General features: G+C 36.4%; 1 protein-coding gene across 1 annotated transcript in view; it reads left to right on the forward strand.

The window, feature by feature from the left end:
• LOC113235870 (calmodulin-binding transcription activator 2) overlaps positions 1-24,940 on the forward strand; it is a 354,352-nt gene that overhangs the window by 163,350 nt on the left and 166,062 nt on the right. Inside the window, exon 3 of the mRNA XM_026471792.1 lies at positions 19,256-19,323. The gene's annotated coding sequence lies outside the window, so the exon portion shown is untranslated. The remainder of the gene's footprint in view (positions 1-19,255; positions 19,324-24,940) is intronic.

A 24,940-nucleotide genomic window follows, 5' to 3' on the forward strand; every position in this document is an offset into this window, starting at 1 on the left:
TAAAGCGTGAATGACGCTCTGTATACGATTTTAACGCCCTATAAGTTCGGACACTTTTTAGCGCGGACCCGACGTCCATATAATTGTAAGTCAATGATATACACAAAGAAAAAATCTTTCCATCTGTTTACTGTGTACTGTTTGTCAAATCGGGGCTACCGCTCTCTTAATTGAGCTATGGAACGGGTCAGCAATCCTTACTTATTTGTTAAATTATTTTTTGTTTGTCATACGTGTCAGGCAAATAACTCCATTTTACCTGACGGAACTCTTTTTTATGATATCAAGTGACGGGACTAACAAGTCGTGCGCCTGTTGTTAAGCAGCACGCCTGTCCATAACAGTCGCATTGCCACTCAGAGCTTTAAATCGTAAAGACCTGAGGGGCACTGCCACTGCACCCGTCACCCTGAGACATAAGTTGACAAGTCCCAAGTGCCTGTAATTTCATCGGCACCCTTATCCTTCAAAACCGGAACACAGTAATGCAAACATTACTGTTTGGCGGTAGAAATGTGGCAGTAGATCCCCGGATGAACTCTTTCACAAGGAGGTCTACTGAACCTAGACTGCTTCTGTTAGTTCGTTAATTGAAAGGGCGCATGTAACGTAAAAATAAAATTGTAATGTATATAGCCGTGATCAGCAGAAAAAGGCTGATCTGTCACAATTTAGTCTTAAGTGGATAAGGTATGAAGTTACTGGAACAGAAAAAAAGATTTATTTTTTAATTTAATTTCTTTAAACATTTTTTTCTCAGTCACAAGCTCCCTTTCAACTAACGGCGGCAGTAAAATAGTGTTTGTATAATCATCTATTGCCACCCTTCATGCCTACAAGATGAGGCATCTTGCCTCGTTTGAAGTATCCCATGCTATAAAAGGCATATTGTATTGAAAATATAATTTGTTTTGTTTGTTATTTATTTTCATTCTTTTTATCTTTTATAATGTAAGTATTGACAATATTACCGTCAATTAGCTGTGACGCCACTCGGCGTTCATGACGTCATTAGCGCCTAAAGCCCGCAGTAAAAGTTGAAATGAACTCTTTGGGACTTCGCCGTCCAAAGGCATGTTAGGGTCGCGTTTAAATTGCATAAGCGAAGCGGGTATTGGCAATTACTCTCAAAATCGACTGAGCGTCAAAGGTCTATCTATACCTTTTGTAACAAAATGGTAATACCATAGTATAACAAAACAAGTAATCCAATTACCGCCTGTTCGCCGTATCAATGCCTACACATCGCTTGGAGCGTAGGGTTGTTTTTTATTATTGCTTTAGTTGTACCTGGAGGTTGTAAACATATACACTGCAACTGTTATGGACAGGCGTGTAGCTTACCATCAGGTGTACGACTTGTTCATCCCGTCACTTGATATTAAAAAAATTAATAAAATATATGGTTTTCTTAAAAATACTTTTTGGATATATTGTCGTATTTTTGTTCATTAACGTTAAAGTAGTCAATGTACACTTATCATCGAGTATATAACCAGAAATAGAGACGAAATGTCATTTAATTTGTTTGAAAACTATTCTGCCATATCATTACTGTGACAACTGCGCTTCGATTGGCCAGCCCGAGTTCGAAACAATTGACGGGTGTCGTCAACTGTTTCACTTCAAATCGACCAGTTAACTTGAGCTTTCCTATAATGGACGAAAATTGCAAAATTACATATTTAACATTTAATTACCGATGAAATGTGATTCCGCTTGTTTTGTAATTAGATATTTTGCTGTTTTTCCCAAACCACCGAATAGAACAGCACGGCATTGTTAGGGACATTATCTTTATTACAATAAATGCAGAATATTTTTGGAATATACGGAGACGTACACACAGGTCAGTAGTTGGCCTGTCTATATTACAGTGCAAACGAGAGTTGATATTTATAAGAGCTGTATCGCTAATGTGTTGCCAGGAATATATGGTCCTTATTTCGTCTCTATTTCTGGTTATACACTCGATGATACTTAAAAATTGCAACGTCGTAAGTAATAGGATCCATGTTTATACGAGACACATGTCATTCGTGCTACTTACCATTCAATCAAATAAATAAATTTTACTTTGGCTTCATGACAATATGCTTATTATGAGTAACCTAGAAACTAAAGTCGTAGTTACAAAATACTATTATTATTTTAATTATAGTCGTTTATGTGACTATTATATAATGAAAAGCATTAAAATACGAGTATGGGTTTACTAATTATTATTCATAAAAACATCACACAAGTACGAGTAATATACACTGCTTTATCTATTCACGTATTATAAGCTCTCTATGATGTGTTCAGGAACTGCATGTTACGGCTGGCATTGAGGCATTGATCAGAGCTATTAGCAGAAATTATAAGTAAAATAATTCAAAAAACTTATTTCTCACGCATGTCACGCAACCGTAGTTTTTTTAATTCATACACAAACTAGAGTCGGCCCCAACTATCATATCGTTCGATATCAAGTAACGTGTGAGATTTGTCGAAATTGTTTGCTATTGACATTTCATTTCGAATAAAACTTCATCTCGACTGATTTTAGTATTGAGGTCGAATCAAATTGATTTGTTTTTCAGAGATGTTCGAAATTTGAATGTAATAATAAAATCGAATTTGATGCTATTACGAAGCAATAACAGCATTTTCACAGATGAGAAATTTGTTCTAACAAAACAGCATATTTATGATGGTCGTAATTTGCGGTTATTGCAGGAACTATAAACTAAAATGGTTATTTAAATAATCCGAATTGGATTACTTTGGTCCAAAGTGAACTAGAGGCTTAAATGTAAGTTGGGGGCCATTATGGCCCTACAAACTACTTAAGTAACATAAAACCGAGTCCCTTTTTACCGTTAGATTAGATTGCAGATTCCGAACCGTCATAATTTAAATGAAGACAATATTGACTAGAGTTGTGCGTAGAAACGTATTCCTAGATTTTTTTTCATAAGTGCGCAATTGACCTCCATTTTACTTGATGAAAAGCGGTGAGCGTGCACTTCTAAATGATACATATTCACTATAAATAGCTGTTCACTTCCTGCAAATCTTTGGAATATCCGTAACATATGGATGGAATCTTAGCCTAGGTCTAGTTCCTGACGATGGAAAGGGGAACGCGGAATTAAATTCGATACTAAATATTGTATTTGACCGGTTAGCCCGACGCCATTACAACTACGTTTGCTTTGCTTCTAAATGACAGCTGAAGTTTATTTACTTTAAGTTACCTAAACCTTTATACTATAGATACTTTATGTATATAACTCCCTCTGTGGCCGAACGGTTACCATGCTAGTCTACCACACAGACATCCCGGCTTCGATTCCCAGGTCGGCAGAAATATTTGTATGGCCTACATTTGTTTCTCTCGTGAGTTTGGGTGTAATTTGTGGTTGTCTATCAGCTCACGCGATACATGCAGCCGTAGACGCATACCACACCTAGAGGTGCCGGTGATGATTTTATACCGATTTATCGGATATCGAAGTTATAACAGGTAAAAGAACTAATATTAATTGCTATTTCGGTAGCTAATCTAGCAAAACCATAAAGTTTTTAATGTCTGGGTCTGCCATTTAAAAAAAATAAACAACTTCAAAAATACGCCACGACAATCGTGTGTGTTATTTTTTGGGCTGGTGATTTCGGTGTTTATTGATTGAAAACATACCGTAAGTAGCGTTTTTTAAGTTTACCCTGAATATAAATGTTTATAAACTATACTTTAAGGAGTAATTTCATGGTAAACGTTAGAACCACTCAAACGGAATATTATCATATTTACCCAAGTACACCAAAAATTTCATTAGTGCTTTTTAAGTACAGGATTTGCGGTGTATTACTCCATTTTATTTGAGATGTTTTTGTTGGTAGTACGGAGGGTATTTATTTAGCAATGCAGAATAATAATTTTTATTTATAAAAACTTGAATTTAAACTGAATCCTTTTCTAATTTGCGAAACCAAATAGCCGCCCTTTTGCGGTAGGAGGAGCGCATCGCGTGAGCGGCTAAGTGTGTGTCCAAGTGATCTTTTACAATTTTATTAAATAAACAAAACAATGTGTCTATTAAACTTTTTATTCCGAAGAAGACAATTCTAGCTATTCCACTTCCATCTTTTGTTCTTCAAATGAATTGGATGATTAAGGGTAGTGCTTTTATTAAGGACTTTTAGGAAGGATTTTTTGTATTTCGGTTTTCTATTAAGTCTATTCACTCCTGCTCTGATGCAAGATTTTACACCATTTTTTTTATGATGTCAAGTGACTGGACGAACAAGTCGTGCGTCTGGTGCACGCTTGTCCATAACAGTCACATTGCCACTCAGAGCTTTAATTCACAAAGATCTGAGTGATATTGCCACTGCACCCGTCACTCTGAGACATAAGTTGACAAGTCCTATGAGTATGTCATTTCAACTGCACCTTTACCCTTCAAAATCGGAACGCTATAATGCTCACAGTACCGCTTGGCGGCAGGAATAGGTAAGATGGACGAAGATTTTCACAAGGAGCTCTACTGATAGTGACAGAGCCCCTCAGATCTTTGCGACTTAAAGTTCTGAGTGGCACTGCAACTGTTATGGACAGGTGTGTCACTTACTATCAGGCGCACGACTTCTTCGTCCTGTCACTTGATCTTATAAAAAAAAGAGAAAAATTCGTGAGGTTCGCTGGTTCGTGCCGTGGCTTAGTTGTCATAGTGTCTGGCACGGTTTGCTAGGAGACGTCGGTTCGAATCCGGCCGGATCGAACGAATTTTTTCTAAGTGTTCGATCTTTGTATTAATAATTATAACAAACTAGTGGAGTAATTTCACATAAAAATAGTTGAATATCAATTCATTAAAAATTTAATTAAGAAGAAGGTATTAAAAAGGAACTGACCATGTTTTTACTATCATATTTTTAAATTTTTTTGTGAAAACACACGACTGGTTTCTACACTCAACACTCGATTTTCTACACTAGACACTCTAGTAGATTCTGATACGTAATTCTTTAGTATCAGCGATACGTTTCATAACGTTTTACAAGTATTAACAGCACACCTCTAGCGAACGCGCCTCGTCCGGTCACAATTTACCGCCAAACTATTCTCACCAGTTATCTTGTTCTATCAACGTTTTTGTCCTAAATTCCTTTTGAATAGTGATACTGTTTAATTGAGTTGATCTTTTCCGTTTACGTGTTGTTAAATGTTTGAACGTTAAAACAATTGAATCACACCATTAACGATTATTGACAAAACAAAACAACATCGTTTTGTTTTTAATTAAATTTGGAGTGGAAGCGCCGCTAGTGTCTTTTTGTCTCTCGGAACTGGGGTCTTAGTAAGTTGTCAAATATGTAAACTTAACTATCGCGTTAATGTTAAGATTTCAATAAAACCTTATAAGTATACTATTAAGATCTAAATAAAATAATAAATAACGGTCACATAAACGCGGTAGTTAAGTTTGCATGATTACAAAGTTACACTAAGGCCTCTGAAAACCGGAAAAGGCCGAATATATTTATTGTAATATCGTGTTCTTAGAGTGGTTACACACGGCGTGTTTACACAAGGAAACGTTATTTTTGTACGTGATTGTTTCGATGCAAACGCGCGACTGCATCGATACAGTCTCTTATGTTATTTTTATACATTATTTTGTTTTGTTAATTGTAAATTTAAAAGTCAAATTAATATATACATTAAATAAATAAATTAGTTAATTAATTTAAAACTCAATTTAAACTGCTTAAAGTCGCGCGCGTGTGGAGGGTGACAGAGGCTTAGCGACAGCATGCTGCTGCATCGCATTAGTATCGCGTTTTCATGGCTTTTTCGCGGTAGATTCGCGTTTTGTATTGTAACGCCGCAAAATCAACGGTGGTGGTGCGTACAGTGGGGTGTTCAAGGTACATTGTATCTCGTATTGAAGACACACAGGGCTATATTATATAGTGTTATTTATAAAATAATAACAACCTCCTGGGACTATACAGTCCGATGTAAAACGCGCGGGGGGCTGTCGTCGGGGAGGACGCCTGTACGTCCTACGTACTACCTTACTACCACATACGGATCTAGAAATTGTCGGATAAGTAGAATAACAAAAACTTAAACCACTTATTCACCACACAAAATATTAAACGTAACTTATTCAATGACATAAAAATTATAATAATTAAGTACAATATACAACCTTAACATTTACCATTGCTGTGGCAGGGGAGCAAGCTCACCATACACTGTGTAGAGCATATGCTCATACACAGCTCTGATTTTCAGTTTGTGGACAAGCAGATATATAAAACACGCGCACAAAATGACGTAGACAAATCATTCTAATACCAATGCAATTTATTGTCGGTTGTAATAGTATAATACTAATGTTATAAATAAAAGGACGCATGTCTTCTTATTTTTGTGACTTTAAAAATTAACTCTAAATTTAGATGTTATTTTTGGTAAAACTTACTATTTCTTTGTAAAAATTTAAGGAACAGAAGTTGTTGTTTATGATGTAAGTAATATTATCTTGCGAGGTTATAAGTATGTTATGAATAACACTGTTTAGTAGTAGATGCAAATGGGACTTGTCGATTTGTCTCAGGGTGACGGGCGCAATGGCAGTGCCCCTAAGATCTTTGCGATTGATAGCTTTGAGTAGCACTGCAATTGTTATGGATGTATCAAAAATACAGAACAGAATATAATATTATAATTTCGGTATTTTGAACGGTATTACCTAACCTGTAAATATACTTTGTAAATTCCGACGTCTGCTCGTAACACGCTGCGTAACGAGCAGACATCGGTCGGTTGCGTCTCCGCCGCATTCAACATAATTAGACTTTGTGTAAATATGATGAAATCTTTAAAACCTTCTCACAAAGGGTAATAATACTCTGCAATCTAATTTGCATGTAGAGATTTTATTGCCGTATACCCAAATTTTAAGACGTTGTTGACTTGGTTCGTAACGTTACATGAAATTTCGGTTTCGATTTCCCGGTGTTAATAATAAAGAAAGTGAAATCTTCTAAATTGGTCCTTGTATGTAGGTCCTGAATAGCGCCCTTTAATTCTATTTTTATGATAATCAAGAGCCTAGTGGGGAGAAGAGCCAGGAGCACATCAAGATTGGCATATGGCTATATTCTAAGAGGTTAGAGATAAGTAACTAAATGTAAAAACTTTTTTTTATAATACCAAGTGATGAGACGAATAAGTCGTGCGCCTGGTGGTAAGCGACACGTCTGTCCATAATAGTTGCAGTGCCACTCATAGCTTTAAATCGTAAACATCTTAGCGGCACTTCCATTACGCCCGTCACTGGTATTCAAACCGGAATACATTACTGCTTGGCTACAGAAATAGGTAGGCAGTACGTTTCTGGACGAACCCTTTCACAAGGAGCTCTACTGCTACTAGAAGTAACACACCGTAATGAGGTATTTTATGAGGCATTACCTGGTTAAATTTTTTATTGAATTGATATTCAATTGTTTTTTGTGTGTAATGAACTAGTTCGAACAGAGATCAGGTCGAACACGCAGAAAAAATCCTTCGATCCGGCCGGATTCAAACCGACGTCTTCTAGCATACCGTACCAGACGCTATACCAACTAAGCCACGGAACGAACCAGCGGATCTCACGAATTTTTCTATGTGCTTGTTGTCGCGTCTTTTTCAACGACTTTAAATCTTAAGTATTTCGTCACCCAGTTAGATACTAAAACATGTATCTGATATTTGGGAAGGGTCCCAGAACGCTATTGGGGTTTTCTGTGACCTTTCAAAAGCATTTGATTGTGTGGACCATATTACTCTTGTCAGGAAGCTAGAATATTACGGAGTAAATGGCAAGGCGTTAGAACTTGTCTCGTCATATCTTAATGGTAGAATTCAGAAAGTAGACATAAATGGTGTGACTTCTTTAGAATCTCCTGTAAAAATGGGTGTTCCGCAGGGCTCAATACTTCTACCGTTCTTATTTCTCATTTGTATTAATGATCTACCATTCTATGTTAAGGACCTTTGCGACATGGTGTTGTTTGCTGACGACACATCTTTGATTTTTAAAACAGACAGACATCGCAATATATATGATAATAGTAACGATACCCTTTCAAAGGTACTTTATTGGTTTAATGTTAACAATTTATTGCTCAATGCCAAGAAGACAAAGTGTGTTAAATTTGAATTACCTAATGTAAAATCGACTAGTCCAATCATAGAAATAAATGGAGAAAAGTTAGACTTTGTTAATAAAGCTGTATTTTTGGGAGCGACCTTAGATAGTAAACTTCAATGGTTTCCACATATATCTTCCATAGCTAGCAGATTAAGCTCTACTGCATACGTAGTCCGTAGAATACGTGAGCTTACCGATGTTGCTACTGCTAGACTAGTTTACTTTAGTTACTTCCATAGTATGTCCTACGGGATTCTCATGTGGGGTAAAGCGGCAGATATACATACCACATTTGTGTTGCAAAAACGGCGCCGTTCGTTCTGTGTACCGTTTAGGTTCTCGGATTTCTCGCAGAGAAAAGTTTAAGGAGACTGGTATCATGACTGTGGCATCGCAGTTCATTTATTCAAATATTTTGTATGCCCGTAAAAACATACATACTTTCATTAAGAAAGAAGATATTCATAATATTAACCTTAGAACTAAGTCCAAACTCATGGTACCACGATTTCGTTTAACTAAGGTAAACGATTCTTTTATGGGGAGCTGTATACGTTTTTACAATAAGATTCCGGAGAATATATTAAGATTATCATTTCCTAAGTTTAAAACTTACATTAAAAGTATCTTAATTGAAAAATCATATGTCTAAACTGAAGAGTATGTTTTAGATAAAGAAGTACGGAAAGACAACAATAGTCTAGATTCCACACAATTATGATTCAAAGTGTATTCTGTAGCATTTAAGTTAATTTGAAAAGAGCAGTCCCTAGAGTTTCTTGCTCATTCTTCTCAGCGAAGTCAGCGTAGTGAACGAGCAGTAGCTTAAAAAGTGACATTTTCAAGTTTAAAAATTTTATCTATGGAATAAATGATTATTTGACCTTGACTTGCACAGATGTCTTTACAGTGTCGAAAGTCGAAAACTCAATGCATCTATCAGACACATAGGAGAAATTCGTCGACTTAGTAAACTCGACCTGTAGTTTAGTTGGTAAAGCAATGCGGACGGAATCCCGTGGTCGCAAGTTTGAGTCCTGTCGGGTTGAAGGAGTATTTCTTAGTGTTCGATCTTTGTTTTTAATAATTATAACAAACTAGTAGAGTTATTTCACAAAAAATTAAATAAATCACGGAATCATGAGGTTAAATTACGACACGACAATATGTGCATGTCTATGTGTATCTCTTGCATACTTACTTGTGTACGTACGTATATTTTAATGATGATGCTACCTTTTGCTTTAAAAATCTTTGAGTAAATCGCTCTTCTACCCCCCGTATGGCATCACCCTTATCATTTATAGACGGGGGAAAGCGAGACCCTGCTGGGCGAAATTCTTGCTCGTCCCTAATTTTCGTTTATTAAAATTTTCCACATAAATTCGTTGGCAAACTTCCTTTTTGTAAAGGGTTTTCCTGTGGTTAGTACAATTAATGATTCTTGCCTCAACATTATCACTTTTTGTTGAGGTTAATTAGTTTTATCCGGTTCGGGATTTTTTTTAAAAGACTTTGATAAAGATAGATATTGTAAATTATTGCAAGTAAAGGTGCTTGGGTTTCCTTTTGTAATTTTAGAAAAAATAATAATAAGGTAGGAAATATTTTATATAAGGTGTTATTTACCTGGAAGTAAGCACCCATGCAAGAAAGGTTTAAAAGAATTACGTTATCATGTTATATATATAATGTACCGTAAGGTCTTAACATTATTTTTATTGTGTTCTTTTTAAATCGGATGTCTGGGATCTGACAATACAGGCTTGAATAATGTAGCTAGATATGTGCGCCATACCACCGCCGGTGCTCCGTCCCGCTCCGCCACCGCCGATGAACTCGACCGGCGTAAAATCGGCGTAGCGAATTTTTTTTTAAATTGAAATATCAGTTTCTATGTTATTTACTAATTTCAATATAATATTTTCGTACAACTACAATGAATTATGGAATGTCTATTTAAGCTAGATTTATAGTAAGAGCTCTATTTTTACGTAATTGTTTTTAACCGACTTTAAAAAAAGATGAAGGTTCTCGAGTCGAATGACTGTATGTTTATTTTTTCTTGTATGTATGTTACGCAATAACTTCGATATTTGTGAACGGATTTAGAACCGAAAGAGAGTACCGGTTTCATTTAAATTTGAAGAAAAAATTCCACCTCTAAGGGTGGCAAACTAGGGGATGAATGACTTTTGATGTCGGTTTTTTTTAGTACTCTGTACTGTTTTTTTTTTTGTAAACATTATTAAGTTAATATAGGAAATGAAACTATTTTTCCGGATTTAAATCGCGTATATTTGTTTTTTCAAACAAACCGACGTTTCGGGCCCTTTACAGGACCCATGGACACAGACTGTGTGAGTCAACCGTGACCATGGGACCTGTAAAGGGCCCGAAACGTCGGTTTGTTTGAAAAAACAAATATACGCGATTTAAATCCGGAAAAATAGTTTCATTCCTATGTGTAACAATCGCGAAAACCTAAGAACTCGAAATAATACTTAAGTTTGTATAGGATGTAATACAATTAAATGTAATATATTGCATTGTGTATATATATACCCATAACATTGACAGCAAATCTATATACATATTTCACGTTGAAACCAATAGTGTCACTAAACGGAAATTAAACGTTTTCTATTTTTAAATTAATTTTCAGAAACATTACCGTTCATTGCCTGAAAGTTGAGTTTTTACTGCATTAGTTTCAATGTGCAATATATATTCGATATATATATTCATAAAAGTGTCTTAAAAGGAGCGACCATATAAAATTATCTTTACATCAAAATGGACCGTAAAACAGGCCCAATCATACAGGCTCATGAAATACGGGACACGACGCATTATTTATAAACACCCTGTATTATTTACGGGGCGATGTAACATCGTCTCTGGTTATGTAAAACTGAGGTCCCTTTTGCCCTTTTCTTTATATTTTTTGAGGAAGACGTATGGAAACAGTATGAATTCATAGGGAATAATTTATTTGTATTGTCTCTATTGCTTTTCTGCAACTTGTATAAATAATTGATTGACTAAACGTCAGTAGAAGAATTATATTTTTTCATAAAATAGAAGTGCGATTTTTTTGACTCCATCTCACCTGATGGAAAGTGACGATGAGGTGGATAATGGAGCATGCACACCTATTCATCCTCGTCTTGAAAAGGCCCAAGTTAAAGCGTTTAGAGAATAAGTTTGAAGGCAGGGATTTCCACTCCACAGCCACACCGTAGCATAACGCTTCGTGCGAATCCTAGAAAGATCCATAAAATAGGGTAGAACAAAGGCAGAGTTTGTTAGCGAAAATTTTAAAATGTGTAAATACATTGACAGGTATATAACAAAGCAAGCTATCTCAATAACGCCTAATTAATTAAGAAAGTTTTTCCTTCAAAACCGGAACGCAGATAATGGTCACATTACCGCTTGGCGGCAGAAATAGGTAAGGTGGCATACTTCCCTGGACGAGCTCTTTCACAATGAGTTCTACTGCTATACAAGAAGAATCTATTCTTTGTGAAAACATTCGACTAGCTATTGAAAAAAGATCGAATAAACAAAAAGCAAAAATTGCTTCAATTCGACTGGACTCGAACCAGCGTCTGCCGCCTCATCGTGGCTACGGGGTCGATCTTTGTGTCAATAATAGTAATAATAGTTATATTACTGTCGACGGAGTTTTTTTATGTTCTAAACGGAATACGTCATTCAATAAGCGGACTACTATTGTGTTCATTTTAAACTGAAGTAAACTCATTCCAATACGCGAAATTTCCTTATAAATTCATGCTACTCATGCATGCAGCTTTCGGGCTTTCACACAGCGAGGTGTCCCATAAATCTGCGAAGTGTTTATAAATTTAACGCGACTGTCACGCAGTTTCGTTAAGCTTTTTTATAAGGGTCGCTACGTGACAACGCGTGGACGCTAAAATTTGTTATTGGTCAGGGATTTGCCGCTTCTTGAGTGTAAATTGCTTTGAGACAGAAGTTTTTATTTGCCTTTAGGTTTTTTAGTAACATTAATTATTTTTATATCGTCTTTGGGCGTAGCGAGCGAAGCTTTCTTGCCCGCACCCGTAGTAGTGGTCCGTTTTAGCTCTGTCAATTTGTTTCTATCTATGGTGTTTGTAATAATGTTGTAAATGTAGACAAATGTTTATTTGCAAAGATCTTCGTATTCATTCTTCGCGGCGAAGTCAAATTTAATAATCAGTTGTAGTGTTTAACTAATTCGACGATGTCAAGTGTAATTTTCTTCTTATAAAATAAAGATATTTTAAATTTGAAGGTTATAGGGTCCATGTCAAGCAAAAAGTCATATTGTGGTAAGATAACTATCATCTGATAGTCGTCTAATATATAACCAAGAAAAGAATTTAAGAAATGACAATTATGTCGTCAATGTCAACCGGGGCTCTTCTGAAGAAAGCATTTAGGTCATTGCAATTGCTTGGACTTTCGGTCCCGCTTCATTTCCGCGTCCCGGGAAAAGTATCTAGATTTTTGGGACTATTTAAAAAGTCGTTAAATGGCAGTAAGAGCGTGATATATTAATCAAGTGTATTATTATCTCGGTCTACCCTTTCTACCTTTACCATATCACCATACTATAGGTACCGAAGGTAGATCAAGCAAAAATGGAGATGGACTATTCATCTGTTGCGTGGGCCGGAAAAATGGAGCAAAGTAGTCACTAATTGGTAACCACGTTATGGAAAAGATAATAGAGGGCGTCAGCAGCAAAGATGGGAGGATGAGCTGAAGGAGCTTACTACAGGCTCATGTTGGAGAAGAGTAGCTCTTATTAGAGCGCACTGAAAAGATCTAGAGGAGGCCTATGCTAAGAGGCACGCTGAGTTAAGATATAATATAAAAATTTAAAAAATACCGTAAAAGTGTAATGTAAAAAATATTTGTAACTCGGCTTAAAAAGCTTTAAATAAATAAATTATTGTCTCGAAGTTATGAAATAAAAAACGATTAAAAAAAGTTTTATGATGGACACGTTAGAAAAAAAGGGCGTTTAGTTTCAGAAAGATACGACATAATTTTATTTGTATTGTACTTTAAACTCTACAGATCATACTAAGTATCATTGTACTTTGTAACCAGTATTCTGTAAAACATGTGACAAGTGACGAAAGTATCCAAAGTCTCGATATTTCCGAGACTGAAAACATTAATACTAAACTTAATGTATCCGGAATGAAAACCCTATTGCAAACCGCCTTCGGCATGTGGACTTCTTCACAAACAATCATCGTTATAAGGCTTACATGAGGGCGTCTCTTGTGGTCTAATTGTAGGTTTATTTTAGTTTATATAAATGACTTGCCTCTACCTACCTCTTGGTAGGTTTAGAAATTGAGATAGTATTTTTGATGATACTTTCCTATCGTCACTAAATCACCGTTAGTGATATTTCAACCGTCGACCTCCCAATTAAGAGGCAACTGTACTCCCACTGGGTTATAACCATTCTATGACGATGTAATTGATTGTGCAAAACTCTTGAAATAACCTCTTTTTTCGGATAAGGTGCTTAATTCATTTAAAAAAAAGACAAAGGTAGTAAAGATATTGTGATTTCCCAACTTCGAGTGAATAAAATCCACAATATCATTTAGTCGACACAACGTCGCCTCTTGTTATTCAAAACGCGCCTGGATGATTTATTTAGCCGAATAATATATTCCAAAGGATTTTTATCGCGCGACGCCATATTTTTTTTATTTTGTCTCCTCACAGAAATCCTCACTTGGAGTTTATTACAGTTCTTTTTTTCATTACCAGCAAACATGATCGAGAATTCTCACGAAGGAAAGATTTTTTGCGGAAAACACATTACTTGACGGAAGCAAATTTCTTCTGTGAAAGGTTAACAAAAAAGATTTTAATAGGAAATAAAAAAATTCTTCAATTTATCTATATTGACAGAAAACATCGCCTGTAGTCGTCTATTATGTAGATAAAACGGTTGGTTTCGAGTTAAACTGTTTTTCTGTGATACCCAGGAAAGCGTATGGCGGGCTATGACCTCGACCTTCTTAAATCGTATTTGAGTGATAGCGTTGAGAGGGTTGATATTAACGGTACATGATCATCAGGATCTGCAATTAAAGTGGGCGTCTCTCAAGGTCCCAAACTAGGTCCATATTTATTTTTAGTTTATATTAATGACTTACTTCGAAATAGTTTGCTGATGGTACTTCTTTATTAAATCTAAAATGTGTATAAATATATATTTACAAAGAGCAACCCCTACAGTTTCTGAATCCGAATGAATAGTACTGTGGCGGAGCGACCTCTTTCATCGTCACTATAATTTTTTATCACCCTTTTCTCTGTTTCCTGGCCACTTACTTTTGAAATTTTGAATCGTTCTCTAATTGTTTTGCCTCGTCATTCTTACTTTGCTTCGTTCCGTCGCCACTCCCATCAAAATTCTCGGAGAGGAAAGACCGTATCCTTCTATCATATAAACCTAATTGCTTATAAGCAGCAATAATACGAATACAGACCCTTTAAGGTAGGTTCATTAATCATATAATAATAAGCTATAAGTTTCTATCTGTAGGAAGTGTTTTTATATTATTGTACCTGTTTCTATACTTACCGTTTTTTGTTACAGCCTTTACTGTACCTGTCGTTCCTTTACCTTTTCCCTGTTATACTTCTACAATAAATTAATGTGGAGCGATGCGTACTTTCTATTACTATTACTCAAGCCCTCGGTCACAGTAGTGTTTACCCAATTTGATGACTTTAATGCAAGTTGAAGAAGTTATTTTGGAGCGATTTAAAGATACATTTGAATTTTCTTACTTACTTACTTCGGTGGCGCAGCGACCCAAAGTGGGTCTTGGCCTTTGACACCAGATTCTATCACTCCTATAGGTCCTGACGCTGCTCCTTCCAGCCTCTAGCATCGAGGTCCTTGAGATCTTTCAGGACTTCATCGCTGCAGCGGTACCTGGGGCGTCCGACCTGTCGGCGCCACGATCTTCTCCCATTCTCTCCACGTGTCCTGGCTAGCGGAGTCTCGTAGCTTTTGTTTCTCCCACGATATTGGACCCGAACATTAGATGTTCAATCTCAAGGTTCTTGGTTTTGAATTTTCAGACCCTTTCTAATGAAATTCGCAAAATAGGAATTATAGTAGAAATATAAGTAAATGGTTAATAGAACATAAAGTTTTAATCATTGCAAGATTTTTCAAGCAAATACAACTTTATATTGATAAAAATTGAGTCCATTTTATCGATTTCATAATAACATTGCGTTATTGACTAACGTTTTGATATTGAATAAGTGGCGTGGTTGTTTTAGTCTCAGAAGAGGAGTAAGTGTGCTACAAAAATAATTGCAACGGAAAAATTGAGTCACTTGGTTTAGATCTGGTTCACTGTACAACAGTGGCTTGCCTAAATTTTCCACGTATCATATTTGATGATCATAATTATTTTAAAGCAATTTACTACATTTTGTGCTTAATTGTACGTGTACAATAATTAACAAGTGAAATTAGTATCTTGTATGCTAATAAGTTTATTAAGACAAGTGTTTTTGTTTTGCTCGGGCTTTACTAAAGACAATTTTAATAGAAAAGAAAGAAAGAAAGACACTTATCACGCCTCACTACTGTTATACAATTTATTTAACTAACAATAAATATTTATTTTTGTTTATTTATAGCAAACAATGTTAATGCATGCATAACACAGGTAATTACTAAGTACAAACATACCCCATTGATGTGTACCAAGTATCGAGTTCTTAGGTTTTCGCGATTGTTACACATAGGAAATGAAACTATTTTTCCGGATTTATATCGCGTATATTTGTTTTTTCAAACAAACCGACGTTTCGGGCCCTTTACAGGTCCCATGGACACGGTTGACTATGGGACCTCTAAAGGGCCGGAAACGTCGGTTTGTTTGAAAAAACAAATATACGCGATATAAATCCGGAAAAATAGTTTCATTTCCTATGTGTACCAAGTAGTTAATCGTCTCTAATAGCTAACAAAAACAAACGTAGACATTAACGTGCTTAAAATAGATACAAAAATAACAGGAAAGTGCAGGTATTGATACTTCATGGAAGAATTGAAGAGTTCATCAGCTCTTTCACACCATCTTATAGGGGAATCCATGAAGTCTCTCACACTGTAGTAGCACCCATTCATCAAGAGAGACTTAAATTTGGTTTTAAATATATTGTCATTTTCTTCTATCTTAAGCGAGTAAAATTTATGGATTTATTATTGTGTAGAAGAAGCGGGAAAAAATGTTCCGTAAACCGCATTACGTAAATAAAAAAAAAAAAAAATTATTTCAGATAATTGCAATCCATATTTCACATTTCAAATTATGTTATTATCATATAACTTATGTAATATATTTCATTTAGATAATTAAAACGAAAAACATTGAACCGAATTCTGTTACATTATATTTGAAATGCTAACTGACTCCGACGTGTATAAATATTATTTACGGTTGAAAATTAAAAATAAACCAAATGTACTTAAATACAATTGAAAAATAGGTACGCTAACCTCAGCTAGTGTTACAACGTTGTGGCTTTTGCGGAGAAAACCCTGGGTCTCTAGGGGCTACAGACGAAGCTCCTCGATAAGCTTTCAGTTTGCTTCGCTGAAGCCCCCGGTGGTCAGAAAGCTGGCAGCTACTTCCGACTAAGAATAAGTGTAGCCATCCCAAGAGAAAACTTCTGAATTCCATAAGCATTGTTTAAAATTATAAAGAATCTATTATTCAAAAAATAACCATAAACAATGTAGTCAACATGCCATTTGTTGATGTCCAAAGTAAGTACTATACACACAGAGCGCGACGCGGCGTGTGACCATTACTAATTAGACTGAGGGTGATTGACAGAGTCGTAAATTTTGCATGGACACCGCGTCGCGTTTCATGTGCAGTGACCGTTAGGGACTAAACAATATGGACTATGAACTTAACAATCTGAAAAGCTTATTTTTATTGGCATAGGGAATGCTTTTCTATGACACTCATACATAATGTTGTCCTTTTCCTAACGGCAAGCCATCGTAACTGGTATTAGGCAAATTTTTCTAGATAGCGTTTTTTCGACTTAACACATTACATTTTGTGCTCGTATAAGAATCTTTCCATCAATGAGTTCGTGTATAAAAAAGGTTCATATAGTTATTTAAAACACACGTTCCCTGTAAATGCATCATACGTGGTGCTTTTCGGAAATGTATTAAAGAAAACATCTGTAAAAATAACACTAAACATGCATGCACCATATATATATATATATAGCACCAAGTAAAGATCTCATACGTGCTTGTATCACATTTGGGGCACTTGGGAAATTTGAGAAAATGCGAAGGGGGTTTATGGAAATTATTTTTCCATCGAATTCCAATGTATTTGCAAAATAAAAAAAATTACACATGAGGGGTCAGTTTCTGATTTACCAGTTACAAAGGGAAATTGTTAAGAATTGGAGGCGTAGTGTGAATGTTCGCTATTGAAAGCTGTATAGGACAGGACAAACAAGTCGTGCGCCTGGTGCAGTTCCAGTGCCATAGCGCCCGTCATCCTGAGATAAATTGTCTCATGTGTAACAGTATTTTCACCACCACTCGTAATAAAAACCGGAAGGCAGTAATGCTCACATTACTGCTTAGCAGCAGAAGCAGATATGGCAGCAGTACTTCCTTGGACGAACTCTTTCACAAGATACTCTATTGCTTCTAAATCTTGTAAATTTCTATATGAAATGGAACTATTTCAAACATACCAACGTTTGAAACAACAAATAGATCGCTATTACAATAGTGTTGTAATTCAAAATATGTGAAATTCAAGATTTTACCATTGCTGTACGTAAAATTGGATTATCCATACTTGAATAAAACTGTCGTTACAATGTTTTAAGAAATAATTAAAAAATATCTACTTGGCTCAAAATGAGATACTTTACGTGAGCTAGTTCTAGCCAAGACAGTCCTTACTTAAATATATAAAATGATTTTTTCACTTTTATTTTTAAGTATATTTGGCAAGTTTAGATGTCTGTAATAAACTTTAACCTGTACATAAGATTTAATGATCTTTCAAAGTAGTTTCATTTCCTATGTGTAACAATCATTAAAACCTAAGAATTCGACTTGTTAATTTCTTTTTTCAATATACAACCTTAGAATAATAACGCATAGAAACCTAGTCCGCACATGCTAAGTGAGGCAAATTGAAGCGCTCCCAATGGGCCTACACGAGCGGACGGGCCTTCAGTGCTCAAGGTCAACTTGCACCGCGAACTAATTTTAGCTAAAAATGATGAAATGTGCGGTAAATGAGTGTACAAAAAACGTCAGACAAACATAAAATAGATATTAACATCACATTCCATAAGGAAGTAACGCGTTTCAACTTGTATTTTTATATAAATATTCACTAAAACCGAAAATTAACCTACTACTAAAACAAGCCTACATGAATTTGATTTTTGCCTCACTTGTGACAGTTCGTTTGATATGAAACTATCATTCTATGCGTTATTATTCTAAGTATACAATAAGTTGTTATCATAACTTAGTAAGCTAAGTTATGATAAAAATATCACATTAATCAGCGCGGAGAGGAACGATATAGGATAACTTGTCTTAATCATTAAGTTTTTTTTTATCTTCATTTAGTTTTAGGACTTTTGTTCTAGAGAACATAAGCTTATTCTAATTGTCATGCAATTCACAAATCATTAAGTTATATTTCATAGTAAACTATGCCTCTTAGGGAGCTTTTAGGTTTACCCAAAAACTACACATTGAAATCGAAGCTATTTTTTTCGGATCCAAAATCGATAGCCAGTAGAGACCATATACCTTATAAAGATCGCAGACTTTTTTTTTTTTTTTTTTTTATTTATTACGTTATTATTACGTTGGTTTATATGAAAAAAAACAAACAAACATGATTTAATTGAATATTTGTACAAGTCAATGTTCCTGACGTCATAAGTAATTATTTTCACTTTTGTTACAGGAAATTGCGGCAATTCTCATCAGTTTCGATAAACACAGCGAATGGCAATCCAAAGAGGTCAAAATCCGGTAAGTGGCACCTCCTCAATATTATTTTCTTGTAAACTTACTGTTACGGACGGCAGTGGCGTGTCTGGTCAGTCAGGGCAAGCGAGCGAAGAGGAATGAATCTCGCGAGATTATTCGCGTGCTCTGATTGATCGGGAGCAACCGCGGCGCATTGAGTACGCAGGTACGGTATGGGAGACACCGTACCGATACTTAATAGGAATCCGATTAGATTCCAATAAGATATTAAAATGGTAATAAGACAGATTGAATGAATTAATTAATATAAGTTATTTCGATACCAACAACCAAGCAACCTTAAGTTTTTATATCCGGAATAGTGTATGTAGTCCATTTTCGAATAGTTACTTTCATATAATCAATTTTGCTGGTAATTCAAACTATCTGGAAAATAATTTACATTATGGGTAACTCACAGGTGTCGCTAATGGTGATAAAAGCCGAAAAACCTAATACAGTAGACATCATCAACTTCTGTTGAATCTGTAGCTCAATTGGTAGAGCGGTGATACGTAGTTTGGCATGCCTACAGACGCAGGTTCGAGTCTTGTCATATCGAAGGAATTTTTGTTTGTATTCAATCTTTGTGTTAATAATTATTAAAAACTAGTGAACAAAATCTACGGAAGAAAAGTCGTTAAAAACCAAAAAACAAAGATCTGCAACATGCACATAGAAAAATTCGTAAGGTCCGCTGGTTCGTCCTGTAGCTTAGTTGGCATAGCGTCTGGCACGGTTCGCTAAAAGACGTTGGTTCGAACCTAGCCGAATCTAAGGGATTTTTTCTAAGTGGATTATTTTATTTTACTTTTTTTATAATATCAAGTGACGGAACGAACAAGTCGTGTGTCTGGTCGTAAGCTACACATCTGTGCATAACAGTTGCAGTGACACTCAGAGCTTTAATCGCAAAGATCTGAGAATCACTGCCACTGCGCCTGTCAGCCCGAGACATAAGTTGACAAGTCCCTTGTGGCTGTATTTTCATCAGCAAAACCGGAACGCAGCAATTGCAATGGGCACATTACTGCTTGGCGGTAGAAATAAGTACTGCCTAGTGTTATGTATTTGCGATTTAAATCTCCACGCAAGCCTGTTGCTTTTTTTATGATAGAATAAGTGCGCATTTGACCTTCAACTCACCTGATGAAAAATAACGATGAGGTCGACGATGGAGCATGCACACATATACATTTTCATACACAACTTAACCACCAGGTGCACGACTTGTCGTCCAGTTAATTAGTATCATAAAAAAAGAACTTGTTTTGCGGGGATTGTGGATGTGGAACTTTCATCGCCATGTAGGTTTATTAAGAAAACCAACGGCGTTACATACGTAAAGTATTATATTTGCAAGAAATAGCCCTTTCCTTTTCGGTTGGCGAATACGCCAAGTCTGGAGTCGTTCAGAAGTAAATGACACGTGTCGAATTGTTACTGGCTGTCTGAAATCAACCCCTGTCGGTACGCTGTACCCGCTGGCTGGTGTTGCCCCTTCGAACATCCGTAGAGACGTGGCTAGCTCCCTGAAACGCTTAAAAAGAGACTGACCCGTGGCACCCATTACACCATCACGTGCCGGTAATCCAGAGGCTAAACAGTCGCCATAGCTTCATTAAAGAAGTATACCCTCTGGTCGGGGAAACTAAACAGGCCTGAATAAGTCTCTGGAAGGAGAGATACCCCACGGCGTCACTCATCCTGCTGTCGGAACACCTCCCTCCTGGGCATGATCTACCTTGGCAAACTTGGAAGTCCTTAAATAAGTTGCGGACCCAAGTCGACAGAAGCAAGGAGTGGGTGGGGTTACAGCTGAAAGAGCGCATGTCCGTGTGGTGTCTCTCCCCAGACAATTTACACGTCTTTTGTCGTACCCTGCGTATCCCTACACCTGCATACGTGAGGACCTGCACAACGCCACTGATAATGCTGTCAGTCGCTAAGTATTGGTCCTCACAAATATAAACGTCAGAGTCGACAAGCCAAGAAGAAGAAAAATACAGGCTTTTTTACCATGTGTAACCTGTTGACCTGTATGTAATTTAAGTAGGGAGTGTTTTTATATGGTTGTTCCTGTGTTATACCGTTTTTTCCTATTTCTATTTTACCATAAATGATGTGGAACGAGAATTTCATATGATTAGTCAAAACCGTCGGCCACACTACTACTGGACTGCCACCGCTCTTCAGTATAACCGACGGTCTACTTTCACCTACCTAATTTAATTGACTTGCAACATTATGACGAACGAAATATTAATAATAATCCCCAAACCTCTTACTTGTTGGACCCACGACCCGCAAGCTTTCAAGGGACTGGGTCGTTTAAGCCTTAGAGAAACATAATCTTAATAATTATTTCTCATTACACTGGAGACCGTGTTCATGTAAATTTAAACGTTAACTTATTTCTAGAAGAATATTATTTATGTGCCTAAACTCGGTGACAACCCTGTGTAACAGTCTCTAGACGCACCAATGTCACATTAATCAATTCAGCGGCTATAGAGCTTCTTGTGACAGAGTTCGTCCAGAGTACTGCCACCTTACCTATTTCTGTAAGCTGTAATATGAGCATTCTGCGTTCTAAGCGTAAGGGTGTTGGTGAAATTACAGGCACATGAGACTTGGTATCTTAAAAATCTGGTTCGAAGATTCGGGCACGACTTGGTGTAAGCAAAGAAATTATTTCATAGTATAACGGCTTTACAATAGGTCCTTCTAACATCATGGTATTCCGGTGACCTCGACTACCTTCACCTGTACCATTGTAATTCCAACCGTGTTAGGAGAAGGTCATCGCGGTGGTTTGTCTTTCTTTTGTATTATCTTGACAATTGTAGTTGCATTGTTATTGTTATAACGTTCAAACCACTTATTGAAAAAAAGTGTATTAAACAGCAGTATTGACAAATTTGATGTTTGTTAGCAACACATCTCATAGATGGCGCTACGACTAAAAAGTCGTTGAAAGACCAAGTACAAAGACACGACGCAAGCACATAGAAAAATTCGTGATGTCCGTTGGTTCGTTCCGTGGCTTAGTTGGTATAGCGTCTGGCACGGTATGCAAGAAGACGTCGGTTCGAATCCGACCGGATCGAAAGATTTTTTTCTGAGTGTTCGATCTTTGTATTAATAATTATAACAAACTAGTGGAGTAATTTCACAAAAAATAATTGAATATCAATTCAATAAAATTTAATTAACACACAAATCTTTATATTAAAAATATATCTTTGTTTTTCTTAATAATTTGTACTTTGCTCTATGTGTATGTAGTCCTATTATATTATTCCTTGCTTTGTTTTCGTTTTTTTAATGTGACAATTGCGATAAGAAATAAATGTTTTTCGTTTTTACTATATTTAGTAGAAACTATGTTTTATATGGCAACCTGAAGCCGGAAAGGCAGTTTATGGTTCTAGCCAGACTGTCTTTAACCTCACAATTTCTTTACAAAATACGTATTTTGACACCAGACTAGACAAAATGAATAATATAAGTCCGGAGCAGAAGAGGTTACTTTATTGATAATTTACTTAAAACATTAACAACTAAGTAATCTTCTAATTTAAAAGAAACTCCAATTCTTTTACTCGTACTATGCAAAAGAAGTTTAAACAAAGAGGAATTAAACTATCACAGGACTTGTATCGTGATACTTTGGGTCGATTTTTCCGTCTCTTAGCTCTTGATGAGTCCTACTAATGTACTGTTCGATAGCGAAACGGTTTTGTTCAAGATTTATCCATTTGATTAATATCTGATTCTACATTAACGTCATCATCAACCCATTCATGCGTCCCACAGCTGGGCACGGGTCTCCTATAAGGATTGGGGACTTCCCACGTTCCCCGAGTGTTGTAAACCTTGTTCAACGTGCAAGTAAAGTATAATTTAAAAGTATCATTATGATGTTTTACTTTTTTTTTTTTTTATTTTCACCGAAAATTCAAATTTCGTACATTAGTTCTGAGAAACTTAAAGGTGCTAGCCCGGATTTGTACCCACGGCCTCTGTTTGACGGGCTATCAAACCATTACGCTACCACGATTTTTTACATTAACGTTATTGTTAACGTATTACAATAACCATTGAGTAATGGTAAGTTGGAATTTAGTGATTCGAATTTTGGAGGTTTGTCAACGGCGTCGAGCCGGAATGTAGGCCACATGATGCACCACAAGCGGCAGGCCACCCCTATCGTAAAACGGGAAGTGCGTCGTGTGGGTTGCCACGCGGCAGAGCGTGAGGTTATCCCTATCGCAAACCGGGCGGATTATCGTCTGACAACTCCGCGGAACCGCAGTCCCTGTGTAGTGCGGAATATAACGACATTCGTCTATAAATGACATTGTCTAACACTTGACGTGAGCAATATTTAATTTAAATTGGCGTACGGAGAGATGTAGGCGGTTCTTATTAAAATCTACCACCTACCAAATGTTTTAGAAGCAGTTGAGCCCCTTGTGAAAGGGCTCGCCCAGGGAAGTACTGCCACCTTACCTATTTCTGCCGCCAAGCAGTAATGTCAGCATTACCGTGCTCCGGTTTTGAAGGGTAAGGGTGCTGGTGAAATTACAGGGACATGGGACTTGTCAACTTATGTCTCTGAGTGACGGGCGCAGTGGCAGTGCCCCTCAAATCTTAGCTATTTAAAGCTCTGAGTGACACTACAACAGTTATGGACATTCGTGTACCTTATCATGAAGCGCACGACTTGCTCGTTCCGTCGCTTGATTTTATAAAAAAATGTTATAAAACTCTTATAAAGACGCTTAACAAGTGGAGAGATCAAACGTAAATTTGTGTAGTGAACACAGTTCTGGAGTTATTTCTTTTATGCCGAGTGACGGGACAAACTGGTCGTGCGCCTGGTAATAAGTGACACGTCTGTCCATAGCAATTACAATTGCCAATCAGAGCTTTAAATATCGCAATGAATTTTTTTTCTGTAGTATTAAGAGGGAGCATGCCAAAAAAGTTTTTACGTTGGCTCCGCCCAAATTTGTGAAAGAAATGTATGCCTGAAGTTCGCGTGACATGCGAAAGGAGATGTTGAATTTTGCGCATTAAAAGTACCTAATTCGTTTTAGCGGAATAACTCTAAAAAAGGGATTAAAAAAAAATCCGTAGTGATAGTTCTCGATCATGCATAAATATAATTAATTATCTAATTTTTGTCCTAATAACCTGTAGCATTTCGAGGATGAATCGAAAAAATGTGAAAATTAGAGGTCATTTCGTGATTTTTATCTATCGAGGAAACTTTATTGTTTTATGTTTCTGATTAATGTCTATGCTTGAATATATCGTGTAGTTACTCATACAATATTTTATTTTTAACTTTAAAGTGGATATACCCCTCTTAAATCAAATCGAAGATTAGAAATTTTTCCTCTGCTCCCTCTAGCATTTATAAACAAAAAATAGCGTCCCTATTTTGTTTAATGTTTTCCCTTTTGTATTATCGATACCTTATTTATACGATCTTGTAGTAGTAGAACTCCTTGTGAAAGAATTCGTCCAGGGAAGTTTTGCCACCTTACCTATTTCAGCCGCCAAACAGAAATGTCAGCATTACTGTGTTCCGGTTTGGAACGGTATGGGT

The sequence above is a fragment of the Hyposmocoma kahamanoa genome, unplaced genomic scaffold (genome assembly GCF_003589595.1).
Source record: "Hyposmocoma kahamanoa isolate Upper Pololo Valley unplaced genomic scaffold, ASM358959v1 88, whole genome shotgun sequence".
In the NCBI taxonomy this organism is placed as follows: Eukaryota; Metazoa; Arthropoda; class Insecta; order Lepidoptera; family Cosmopterigidae; genus Hyposmocoma; species Hyposmocoma kahamanoa.